The 12255-nt window shown below is 39.9% G+C and overlaps 2 long non-coding RNA genes across 2 annotated transcripts; one reads left to right on the plus strand and one right to left on the minus strand.

Moving 5' to 3' along the window:
- The first annotated feature begins 4407 nt into the window (after window positions 1–4407).
- LOC144990354 (uncharacterized) lies at window positions 4408–5866 on the plus strand. The gene is made up of 3 exons (XR_013654332.1): window positions 4408–4854; window positions 5277–5391; window positions 5471–5866. It is a non-coding gene; the product is annotated as an uncharacterized LOC144990354 (long non-coding RNA).
- LOC144990358 (uncharacterized) lies at window positions 5851–7593 on the minus strand. Its single transcript, XR_013654340.1, has 2 exons — window positions 6842–7593; window positions 5851–6217 (listed from the first exon to the last, which is right to left on the minus strand). It is a non-coding gene; the product is annotated as an uncharacterized LOC144990358 (long non-coding RNA).
- Between the last annotated feature and the right edge of the window lie 4662 nt (window positions 7594–12255).

A 12255-nucleotide genomic window follows, 5' to 3' on the forward strand; every position in this document is an offset into this window, starting at 1 on the left:
GTTTCTCACACACTGAGAAGATTTAAAATTCCTAAGTTTGGGTAAAATCATCTCTCTCTTGTCTTCAGGACCAATGATTAAAACTTCAGTTTTGTCCTGGTTGAGCTGCAAGAAGTTTTCTGCCATCCACAGCTTTATATCTAAAATGCAGTTTAAAAGAGTGTTGACAGGTTCAAGGTCATCAGGAGACACGGCGATGTAAAGCTGTGTATCATCAGCATAGCTGTGAAAGTCAACGCTGTGTCTCCTGATGACATCCCCAAGAGGCAACATATACAAGTTAAAAAGTATTGGACCCAAGATTGAACCCTGGGGAACCCCACAACCTATTTCATGGACTCCTGACGACCGAGTATCCATACTTACAAAAAAGTGTCGATCTGTGAGATAGGAGTGAAACCAGTTAAGAGCAGTTCCTGAGAGGCCGACCCGACTCCTAAGTCTGTCAATTAAAATCTGGTGATCCACTGTATCAAAGGCGGCACTCAGATCCAGCAGCACCAGAACAGAAAGTTTCTGAGAGTCATAATTATGTCTGAGATCATTTAAAATTTTTAAAAGGGCCGTCTCAGTACTGTGATTTGTCCTAAAACCAGACTGACACTTTTCAAGAACATTATGTTCATTTAAAAAATCATGTAATTGAATAAAAACAAGTTTTTCAATAATTTTTCCTAAAAATGGTAAGTTGGATACAGGTCTGTAATTGTCCATGATCTTTGGGTCCAAGTTACTCTTCTTCAGAAGGGGCCTCACCACCGCCGTCTTACAGGCAGAGGGGAAGACCCCCGTCTGAAGAGAGCAGTTAGCTATGTTTAAAATCTCTGACTCAAAGAATTTATAAAATGATTTAAAAAGAGAAGTGGGAATAGGGTCTAAAAGGCAGGTTGTAGTGTTTGCTTGGGAAAAAACTCGACCAAGCATCTCTGCATCAACCAGGACAAAACTCTCCAGTGTTTCCTCAGGTAAAGACAATGCCACCGACCTGCTAGGATTACTGTTATGTACCGGTTGAAGGTTAGATCTAATAGCATTGACTTTACTCCCGAAGTGGTCAGCAAAGTCCTCACATGCAGTTTGTGAGTGAGGCATGATGGATTTATTAAAATCTTTGTTTAGTAAAAAATCAATAGTCTTAAAAAGAAACCGGGGGTTGTGTTTATTGTTTGTGATGAGATTTGAAAAATAAAGTGTCCTTGCCTGTTTAACAGCGTGGTTGTAGGTTTTTAGTTGATCTTTTAAAAAGTCATAGTCGACTGGTAAATTAGTTTTCCTAAATTTTCTCTCTGCTCTCCTACAAATTCTCTTCAGATTTAAAATAGCACCGTTTCTCCAAGGCATCTTCGGGCTGAATGACAGTCTGCAGGCGCCAAAAAAGCTTGAAGCTGTTCTGTCATTCGAGCGCAGGCTGACTGTCATGGGGAACGTCGTCACGCACGTTCTATTTTATTGTTTTGTGTTTGAATCCTCAAAATAAAAATGACATCAAAAATCGGAAATCTTTATCACATTTCTTTCATTTTATCAAAGCAATGAAACATAATTCATTAATATTATAATGAAGTTAAACTTGCACAACGGAGCAGTCACGTGACGCGTCGTTCTCCGCAGAATGCACTGCAGGGCAAATAAACATTTAATCGTTGATAATGCTCATGATGTGTTTGAAGCAACTTAGTCATTTTGATAGTAGGCTAATATAGCTAATATAGATAAACATTGCATGTGTTGCCTTCATTATAAGGCTTAAATAGGGCTTTGAATATTTTGCGGCTCCAGACATATTTGTTTTCTGTTTTTCTCGTCCAATTTGGCTCTTGCAACATTTTGGGTTGCCGACCCCTGATCTAAACGTTGAAATGGATTAAAAACATCTTTATATTGAAGGTTTGTGTAGGAGCCCTATTGAGAAACATGTCCTGTGGGTGTCGCTGTTTTTCATGTTTTGCTGTCAATTATAAATTGGTTGATGATCTGACCACACACAGGTGTGCATGAGCCAGATGGAGAAATGGTTTTTGACTGCTTGTGCGGGAAATGAAGCAAAAGACTAGTCCAATCCGTTCAGTAGTGTAAATAAATAAAAGAAGCGAAGTAATGCAAAGTTGATCGGATTGAAAGACTCATTTCTCTTCATCGTATAAGGAAACGACAGCCCGCTTGGCGCGTCAATCAACTCTGGCGTCGCACATCTCAGTGTATCAAAGGAGCTAGAACTTAGTTAAATAGTTTCTAGGCCTTTGTGTCTGTACTGTTGGTTCACAGATTTATCCCTCAACGACTTAATAAATAATTTATAAACCATTTGTAAAATTCAGGAGAATTTCTTACCAAACAAAACTTGCAATGTTAAAATGTAAACTTTACAACTGATAAAAAGACAAAGAACATCAGAACATTCTGAGAGTAAACGTCTGCAGAAGACACGCAAGTGAAGTGACGGATTCCTCCACCACAGGCTTGGAACCAGCGAACCACTTCAGAACTCTGCGGGCCATCAGGATCTACTTCTGTAGAACAAAGGGAACATGCGAGTTCTGATGGAACCCAGAACCGGTCCAGTATGTAGACTCTACTCACTTTGGCCCACTGGGGGAGGGGGAGCTTAAAAATCATTAAAGATCTCGTCCTCTGAGTACTCCCTGTCTGTAAAAAACACCCTCCGGATCCATCTATGAAGACGACAAGCTAAGATCAATCAATCTGCAGACAAACATCCCCTCGCTGGCTAAACGTCCACAAACCTGGATCCGCAGTGTCTCCATGTAGCTGGATCAGAAGGGGTCTGCGGGAAGGCGGAGTTTGGAAACACATGAGTGAAGCAACAACATGTTTATCTATTCAGCGTCTCTACTTTGTACTGCGGCAGAGGAGGAACTGACAAAACTCACCAAACGGTGTCAGACACGATGTTGAGGATGAGTCTTTTAATGTCCTCGTCCAAAACCCTGTCTGTGGTTCCATTTTTCACCTATTAACACACAATGATGAAAGCAAGCTAATGTTTGCAGGACACCACCATGACTCTGTTCCCACATTAAAAATGTCACAGAACACAAACTTTTATGAAGACTGAACCTTTTAACTTGACATCTATGGAGATTATTTAAATCATGGTTATTACAAAACCACACGGTTGGATAATCCAATGACTGGATGGATATAAGCTATTATTTACCTACCTGAACCCGCCAGTTTTTGAACGTGTGGCCTCCGACGGCGGAGAGCACAGAGAAAAACCCGAACTGGTATGCCTGCTGAAACATTTTTGTAGAATGTCCGTTTGCCGCCTAACGGTCGTCTTTACCGCCTCTTGTCGTCAACGTCAATTCAGCTTTCTTTCAAGCGCGGGCGTGCCGTTTTTAAAATTTTTTAGAATAAACTAAACCATCTCCAATCACAACAAAAACCATCAGATATTTATATATACATTTTTATTTATATTACAATGAGAAAATGCACAATACCTTCAAGTGTCTTCACATATCTGGATCCAAACGAAGACAATGTTAATTCGGCCAGGTTGAATATCTCCTTTCCCCAACATTCTCCCATGTCCAATATGGTACAGATTTAGGTCTCAGTTAAACAAAACCCAACAGTTTAAAATGAGATTAAATGAAAATAACTCCAATCTAGGAGACTCTACGAACAAAACAGTAAGCTGCTCATGATGACGCAGTGTGGTGTTTTTCTGTTCTGTTTCCTGACTGCCTCTGTGTTTTGCAGGTCAGCTGTCACTCCTCCTGGATGGCCCCTCCCTTTCCTTGCCTGGTCTTCTCTGTGGAGGAGTGCACAGCTGCCTGCACTTTGCAATCATGCTTATTTAAGTTGATGCTACTCAGTCCTCAGTGTCGGTGCGTCCCTGTTAAGTCAGTGGTTTTCCTACTCAGCCAACACTGAGGTCTGCTTTGTCCTTTGGCATTTTCTCTGAGCTTAGTTGTTCCCTTTTGTTGACTTTTGCAGTTTTCCCTCTCTTGAGGAGTTTTTTGTGTTTTTGTGATCCCACCTTGTGGCGCTTTCTGTTAGCATTAAATCGCTCCTAAGCGCATTCCTGAGTCTCAGCCTGATTCCTATCTGCACTTGGGTTTTTACGGTGGCCCTGAAGTGCAAAGCATTCAACAAATCACTCGATACAAGAACATTTTTAAGATCACAACAACAATTAAAAAAAAAAAAAAAAATTTAAAAAGCAGCATTACATTTTAGAAAACAAAACAAAATTTCAGAAACCAAAACTTGAAAAACAAAAATGACAAAAAAAAAAAACATTTCAGAAAACAAAATTAATTTCCAGGAAAAAAAATAAATATTAAAAAATGAAAACATTTCAGAAAAAAAAAAATTCCAGAAAAAAAATGAAATATTAAAAAATGAAAAACATTTCAGAAAAAAAAATCCAGAAAAAAAAATGAAATATTAAAAAATGAAAAACATTTCAGAAAAAAAAATGAAATATTAAAAAATGAAAAACATTTCAGAACACAGAATGAATTTCCAGAAAACAAAACGAAATCTTCAAAAATGAAAAACATTTCCAAACCGGAAGAGGCAGGTACTATAGGACAACGCTGATTGGATGATGATTTTTGTCAATCATTTGAACTGAAAAGTATTTTAAATGAAGCGATGACGGATTTTATCGTCCAAACAACAATGTACTATAATAATCCACGTATTTCCCATTTATATATCAAATAAAAAATTCAGCAAACTGTTAATGAACTTTAAAATTATTTTTTTAACATTTCGCCTGACACACGGTCACCCGGAAGTAGTTTGTGAGCACTTTTACTTTGAACGCTGTGCGCTAATGTCTACGGCTGCGAGGTTCACGCTGTCAATCATCTTTAGGTAAGAATCAATTCTGTGATCTTTTCTTTTGTCAGTCACATGTCTCTAAGGATGTTAATTTTAGGATGTTAAAGTGCTGCTTTGAAAAGATCATTTCTTTTTATCTTGCGCATGCGCAAAAAGAACCCGATGGAGACGAACCGTCTTCACATGATAGCCGTTCCCGTTTTCGGTGACAACATGAGAGAAAAAGCTCCGAGCCAGCCTGATTCTAGGATTTATACAGTAATTATATGGCATCAGTCACAGTGTTGCTAAAAATCGACTTTAAGACTGAAATCAGTAAACAAGTTCTTATGGGAAATAATATTTAAGTGCATTGTATATTTTTGAACCATGCATATACACATATACTGAAACTTAAAAATGAACTTTAAAGTTTATAAAATACTTAATTGAATTAACATGTGATATTTCTGCAGGTGAAGTTTCTCAAAGCGAAGTTCCAGAAAGGTTTGTGCTGCAGAAGAACAGATGGCAGCTCTACATGGGAATACAAGAAGACTAAAGTCATTCATATCATTGTGCAGTGTACAGGCAAGTCACCATGATTGATGTGAAATGTAATCAATAAATATTATTTAACCTTAATATCTATTTTTTTTTAAAATTGCAGGTCCTTTAAAAAACGTCTTTAACCTGCTGCATAAGCCTGATTAGTTGTAAATGATGCAGTGGGGAGTGAAAGACGAAGCACAATTCCTGGCTTTAGCGTCGGGCTGATGATCTGGAAATCACATCTATGAGGAATCGCATCAAACACTTGTACAACTCCAAACAACTTAATGTTCCTTTAAGCAAAACTCCAGTTTAAAATGTTCATATTAGACTTGCTTCATTTAGGAGTTTTTCCATGTTTACCATTTTAGGTTTTAAAGCTTTATTAACAAAGATGATGTTTGATTTTCAAAGCTGTTGTTTAGAAATGTTTCTTTGTCAATGAAAAAACTGAATGCTGATGTGAGGATTGTAATAATGGATATGAAAATAAACAAATTTGTTTCATAGCAAATGCAGTATATTTATTGAAAACTTAACATGAATACGTTATTCAGTAACAGAAACAAAGAAACAGTTGTGGATTTTCCTTTATGGGCTTCTTCATGCAGTCAATCAAATGTTCCGTTTACATTCAGCATTTACTCAGCGTACCTGTCAGTCACATTTATTAGAGGAAAAAATGCATCTGGGAAAGTCTGTTTGTGCTTAACAACTATATCAAAAAGAGTCATGTCAGGGAAGTTTTGTCCACATTGCTGCCCAGCATCACATCCAGAGGAAGATGCACAGGTAAGGGACCCCAGTTCCTGCTCGTACATGCTTGCAGCTTCCTCTGCACTGGACTCCAGCTCCATTGAAATCCCTGACAGAGATAAATGAATAAATTAAAAATCCCTGACAGAAAAACATCGGCTACCGTTCATCTTTCATTCAGGAAAAAGTTGAGTTCATCAAAATGAGGAGAAAATGGGTTAAACCAGAAATTCATTAGGGAGGGGTCAAAACACCAAACTCAGAAAAAAATACATTATTTCAGTCTTATAAAAATACATTCTAAAACAATTTGGTATTCCTCCTCTGCCTGAAAGACTAAAACGTTTCTTTAAAGATTTCTTTTACACTACAGACTTTGCCACCTTTAGTTACACACCTGGATGTGTCTGATGATGTGCACATCCAGTCATTTACTGTCATGTTTCTGTGCACTGACACACTCTAAAGTCACAGATCTTAATAGTGTGAATAAGAAGCATTCATAAATGTTATTCTGAGACACAAACTGCTGCAGTTTACCTGACAGCTTTGCTGATTTATGCGGCTGGTACACCTGTCTGAGAATCCTGCCCACGTGACCCCCCCCTCTCCAGCTGATGAGGTAACCTGTCATTAACGTATGACTGAAGGATCTTGGATCTGTCTGTAAACACCCACCTAGAAATCACGTTTAACGCTACATGTATTAGATCAAACAAATGTGCCTCCATACCTTATCTGTGGATGGCGGGGCTGCATTTCCTGATGTGCGCCGTCTTTAACACCCGTTTCTTCGCAGCTGCTGCTTTAGACAGAATCCTCTCACGACATTTTGAAACATTTGTAAACCTGGTTGGTGTTGATATTTCTGCGTGCGTTCTGTCATCACATCCGCTAAATATTCAAAGATTAAAATTTATGTTAACGTTTTACCGTCCCTTTCTTTGTTTACCTGCAGAACGGACGTCATACACACAAACTACTTCCGGGTGACCGTTCTGCTTCAGACGAAATATTCAAAAAATAATTTAAACCTTCATTATCTGTTTGCTGCATTTTTGATTTAATATGTAAATGGGAAATACGTGGATTATTATAGTACATTGTTGTTTGGACGATAAAATCCGTCGTCGCTTCATTTAAAATACTTTTCAGTTCAAATGATTGACAAACATCATCATCCAATCAGCGTTGTCCTATAGTACCTGCTTCTTCCGGTTTGGAAATGTTTTTCATTTTTGAAGATTTCGTTTTGTTTTCTGGAAATTCATTCTGTGTTCTGAAATGTTTTTCATTTTTTAATATTTCATTTTTTTCTGAAATGTTTTTCATTTTTTAATATTTCATTTTGTTTTTCTGAAATGTTTTCATTTTTTTATTTCATTTTGTTTTCTGGAAATTCATTTTTTTTTCTGAAATGTTTTCATTTTGTAATATTTCTTTTTTTTTCTGGAAAGTAATTTTTTTTTCTGAAATCTTTTTTTCTTTTTTTCTTTTTTTTCTTTTTTCTTTTTTATGTTTTGGTTTCTGAAATTTTGTCTTGTTTTCTAAAATGTAATACGCTTTTTAAATTGTTGCTGTGATCTTAAAAATGTTTTTGTATCGAGTGATTTGTTGAATGGTTTGCACTTCAGGGCCACCGTAGGTTTTCGTCCCTACAGCCGTGACACATGATGAGAAGTTTTTCCTTTTCTGAGACAGAAAAACATCTGAAAGGTTTGAGAAGACTACCGTCAGTAACTGACGTTTCATGACTTTCAAGAATGTGACATTTTGAAAACCATGGAGCGGATAAAAGTTCAGGATTTCCCCACTGAGATCAGTCATTTCATCTGCAGTGATGCTCCGCAGAATTCTGGCTTTAATTTTGTTTTCTGAAATATTTTTCATTTTTGTATTTTAGGTTTAGTTTCTGAAATTTTGCTTTGTTACATTCCTTTTTAAATTGCCGCTGTTATAGAACTGTCTGTTGTCCCTTTTTTTTAGCTGCTAAAGGGAGATGTTGCGGCATGCGGGCCCTTTGCTGTGCGATTCCGAGACCATTACTCGTCCCTGCGATTGTTAGTCTGCTTGTCGTGTCACACTTCCCTGGAAAGCTATAGGCTATAGTCAAAGTCAAAGTCAGGTTTATTTGTCAATTTCTTCACATGTGCTTGACATACAAAGGAATCGAAATTACGTTTCTCACTGTCCCGTGCGTAGACATAAACAACAGTAAAGGGCAGATGCACAACAAAGAAACAGGCCTAATCTCTAAGTAATGATACATAATAAAATGTGAAAACAATAAATATGTGAAAATAAGGTGCAGGTTGTTTAAAGCAACATGAGCCAACTGTGTGCATTTACAGGTAGTGTCCTGGGAGGTACACTAGTTGTAGGTAAGGTAGTTGGTAGGAATAAATGTTATTTACATGTGCAGTTGCATATGCAGAGGTAGTTATTTGTCTCAGTTCAGTTTTAAGTGTTTGTCCTTCAAACAGTGGAGGAGGGGTGTTTGTCCTATTCCGGTGGTCCTGCTGGCTGGCGCTGTGAGTGGGGAGGGGAGTGAGTTCAGCAGTCGCACAGCCTGATGGATAGAGCTGTTGGTGAGTCTGGTAGTGCGGGAGCGGAGGCTCCTATACCTCTTTCCAGAGGGCAGGAGGCTGAACAGACTGTGTGCAGGGTGGCTTGCTTCATTTACGATTGTGATGGCTTTGCGGGTGAGGCGGGTGGTGTATATGTCTTGCAGGGAGGGGAGTGATACACCAATGATTTTCTCAGCTGTTCTCACTGTGCGTTGTAGAGCTTTCCTGTTTTTGTCCGTGCGGCTCCCACCCCACACAGTGATGCAGCTGGAGAGGATGCTTTCAATGGTTCCCCTGTAGAATGTTGTCAAGATGGGTGGTGGAGCACTTGCCCGCTTGAGTTTGCGCAGGAAGTAGAGGCGCTGCTGTCCTTTCTTGGCCAGTGATGCAGTGTTGGTTGTCCAGGAGAGGTCCTCGCTGATGTGCCCCCCCAGGAACTTGGTGCTGCTCACCCTCTCCACTGCAGCACCTTCGATGGTGAGTGGGGGGTGTTGGGTGTTGCCTCTCTGGAAGTTGACAACAACCTCTTTGGTCTTGCTAACGTTAAGCAAGAGGTTGTTGTCTTTGCACCACATGGTCAGGAGCTCCACCTCTTTTCTGTAGTGGGTCTCATCGTTTTTGGTGATGAGCCCCACTAGTGTTGTGTCGTCCGCAAACTTCACAAGGTGGCTGGAGCTATAGGTTGGTGTGCAGTCGTGTGTCAGCAGGGTGAACAGCAGGGGACTGAGCACACAGCCTTGAGGGGCCCCTGTGCTCAGGGTGATGCTGTTGGAGATGTTGTTGCCAACACGAACTGCTTGAGGCCTCTGGCTGAGGAAATCCAACAGCCAGTTGCAGAAGGAGGTGCTGAGGCCCAGTCTGTCCAGTTTGCAGATGAGTTGTTGTGGTATTATGGTATTAAATGCTGAACTGAAGTCTATGAACAGCATTCTCACATATGAGTCTTTCTTGTCCAAGTGAGTGAGAACTGGGTAGAGGGCAGACCAGATTGCAAATTCTGTGGATCGTTTTGCTTTATATGCAGATGTTAGAGTTAAATAATTATCATTTGCTTGCACACTATAATCTCTATAAAATGTTAGTCTCATTTCTATCTTTCAGTAAGAAAACAATGACTTGAAAAGCTCTGATTATACGAGAATATGATGTTCTTGTTGTTTCTGATTAAATGACCCACATTCATGTCTGCAACCTTCAGTTTTCAATAAAAGAAGGCTCCATGCACTAGGATGGGAGAACTCCTCTGTGACAGTTCGCGCTGTCACAGACCGATTCTCCTTCTGCAGAAGTCTAGCAAAAGTTCTCATCTCCTGTGTGGTTCTTCTCTTTATTAAGGAAAAAGTCAGAACCCTGACAACTTGGTGCCGTGACCCGGATCTCAACATACCCACCGGTGGTGGACTGAGGATGACGCGCTGAAGCCGTGCGCACGCCCGGACAATATAGGCTGTCCGGAAGAAAGTCCCGGGAGGTGAATTCTTCGCCGGGCCAGCGTCATAGGTCTAACCCTCATCTGCCAGCGGTGGCTTGACGAGATCCGACCGGAAATGATGAACCACAGGACTGAGTGAGTTTTGCATACGATCACAGTGTTGAGAATAAAATAGCAGAAAAAGGTTTCTGGCTAAAACGGGTAACCAGTCCCAAGCGCAAAGAATAAAATAGCAGAAAAAGGTTTCTGGCTAAAACGGGTAACCAGTCCCAAGCGCAAAGAATAAAATAGCAGAAAAGGGTTTCTGGCTAAAAAGGGTAACCAGTCCCAAGCGCAAAGAATAAAATAGCAGAAAAAGGTTTCTGGCTAAAACGGGTAACCAGTCCCAGCATGCAAAAGTAAAAAAGAAGGAGAGGTATTTTAGAGACCCTCTCTGGAGTACTCCTGTAAAAAGGCAGTACAGGTGGCAGGGAACATTAAAAAATTAAAAATAAAAATTTTAAAAGTGAAAAATATATAAAATGGTATTACTATATACACACTCATATTTATAGTTGCATTTTATTTCCATTTTTTTTTTTTCTTCCTTCCGCATAAATATCAAAGTGACCTTGGTGTCGGAGATTCGAGCTAGTTCGATCTCCCTGGACCAGGAACTCGGGACATAGCGTGCCATACCTCCTGGTTGGCCAAGGTCACCAAAGTAATCTCGGATTGTTTGCATCTTTTTCCTGTCATTGTATAATAAATTTATATATTTTCGCATAAATATCCAAGTGACCTTGGTGTCGGAGTTTCGAGCTAGTTCGATCTCCCTGGACCAGGAACTCGGGACATAGCGTGCCATACCTCCTGGTTGGCCAAGGTCACCAAAGTAATCTCAGAGTTTTTGCATCTTTTCGACAACCTCAAAAGTGTGGACTGCAGAAGGTTAAAATTGATTTGTGTTTAAATTCAACGGCCTACAGTTGTGACTATGGGTATTAACTCGAGTAAATCCCCTGACGGGGCTCCTTTACAGGGGGACGAAAAATATATATGGTGCAAAAAGACCCAAAACAGCCTACAATATATGTTGAAATAAAAGATAAAGTATGGTGTGAAAGGACAAATAAAAATCGAAGAATAGAAAAAAGTAGTTGTTAAACTAGAGACAGTATGAGTGAGATAATGCAGCTGCGTGTGCCTGAGTGAAATTCTGTTGTCGCAGTAGGTGTTTGTGTGTGTGTGTGTGTGCGTGTGTGTGACCATGAGAGAGAGAGAGTAAAGAGGAATACAAATAAAATAAGGAAAACATGACTAGTCTTACATTAAAGGATTCATTTCAGTGAAATGGTTTATTTTGCTAAGTGTTTATATACCATTAGTTTTGTGTTTTGTATTTTTTGCTTTTCTTTTAGTTAGGAGAGAACTATTAAAAGTAATTGTTTGTGTCAGCCTGTGCTTTTAAACTGTGATTCAGACATTAAAATATTAATTGGAGAGAACTTTTTGTAGCTCAGAAACAAAACAGAAGACAAAACAGAAGTCTTGGTTATCGGTTCTGAAGCAGAGAGAGAGATAAGGTTTTTTTTTCCATCAACCAACTGTATGTTGGTTTGATCTTGGATGCTGACCTTAGCTTTGACCGGTGCTGAAATCTTAATTCATGCTTTTATCACATCAAGGATAGATTACTGTAATGACCTCATTTCTAGCGTAAAGAAAACCACACTTATCACATACAGCTGATTAAAGAACCTCCTCCACGCTCTGGGGCATAGAGGCCAAGGCCCTGAAAAGGCAGTAAGGAAGGACCGAGCCAGTGTCCCAGGAACCACAGCACAACGGCAACAACAACTACCTCCACCAACACCGGTCAATGACTTGGATCCGGCAGCACCAGCACCACAACCACCTCCACCTAAGGACTCAGCTCCAACAGCATTACAGCAACCACCTCCATCTAAGGACTCACCTGCACCAGCACCACAACAACTACCGCCAGCTAAGGACCCAGCTGCAGAACCACAACAACAACCACCAGATTTGGCCCCAGAAATTCCACCATCTGACCAGCTGTGGGCGCCCCCTGCTACGTCTACTCCCAGTGAAGACTCACTTTCCTTTTCGTCCCCCCCACTTTCACCCATGGCCCTACCTAGCCAT

The sequence above is a fragment of the Oryzias latipes genome (assembly GCF_053564925.1).
Source record: "Oryzias latipes strain Hd-rR chromosome 1 unlocalized genomic scaffold, Olatipes_Hd-rR_3.1 chr1_Y".
NCBI classification, from domain to species: Eukaryota; Metazoa; Chordata; class Actinopteri; order Beloniformes; family Adrianichthyidae; genus Oryzias; species Oryzias latipes.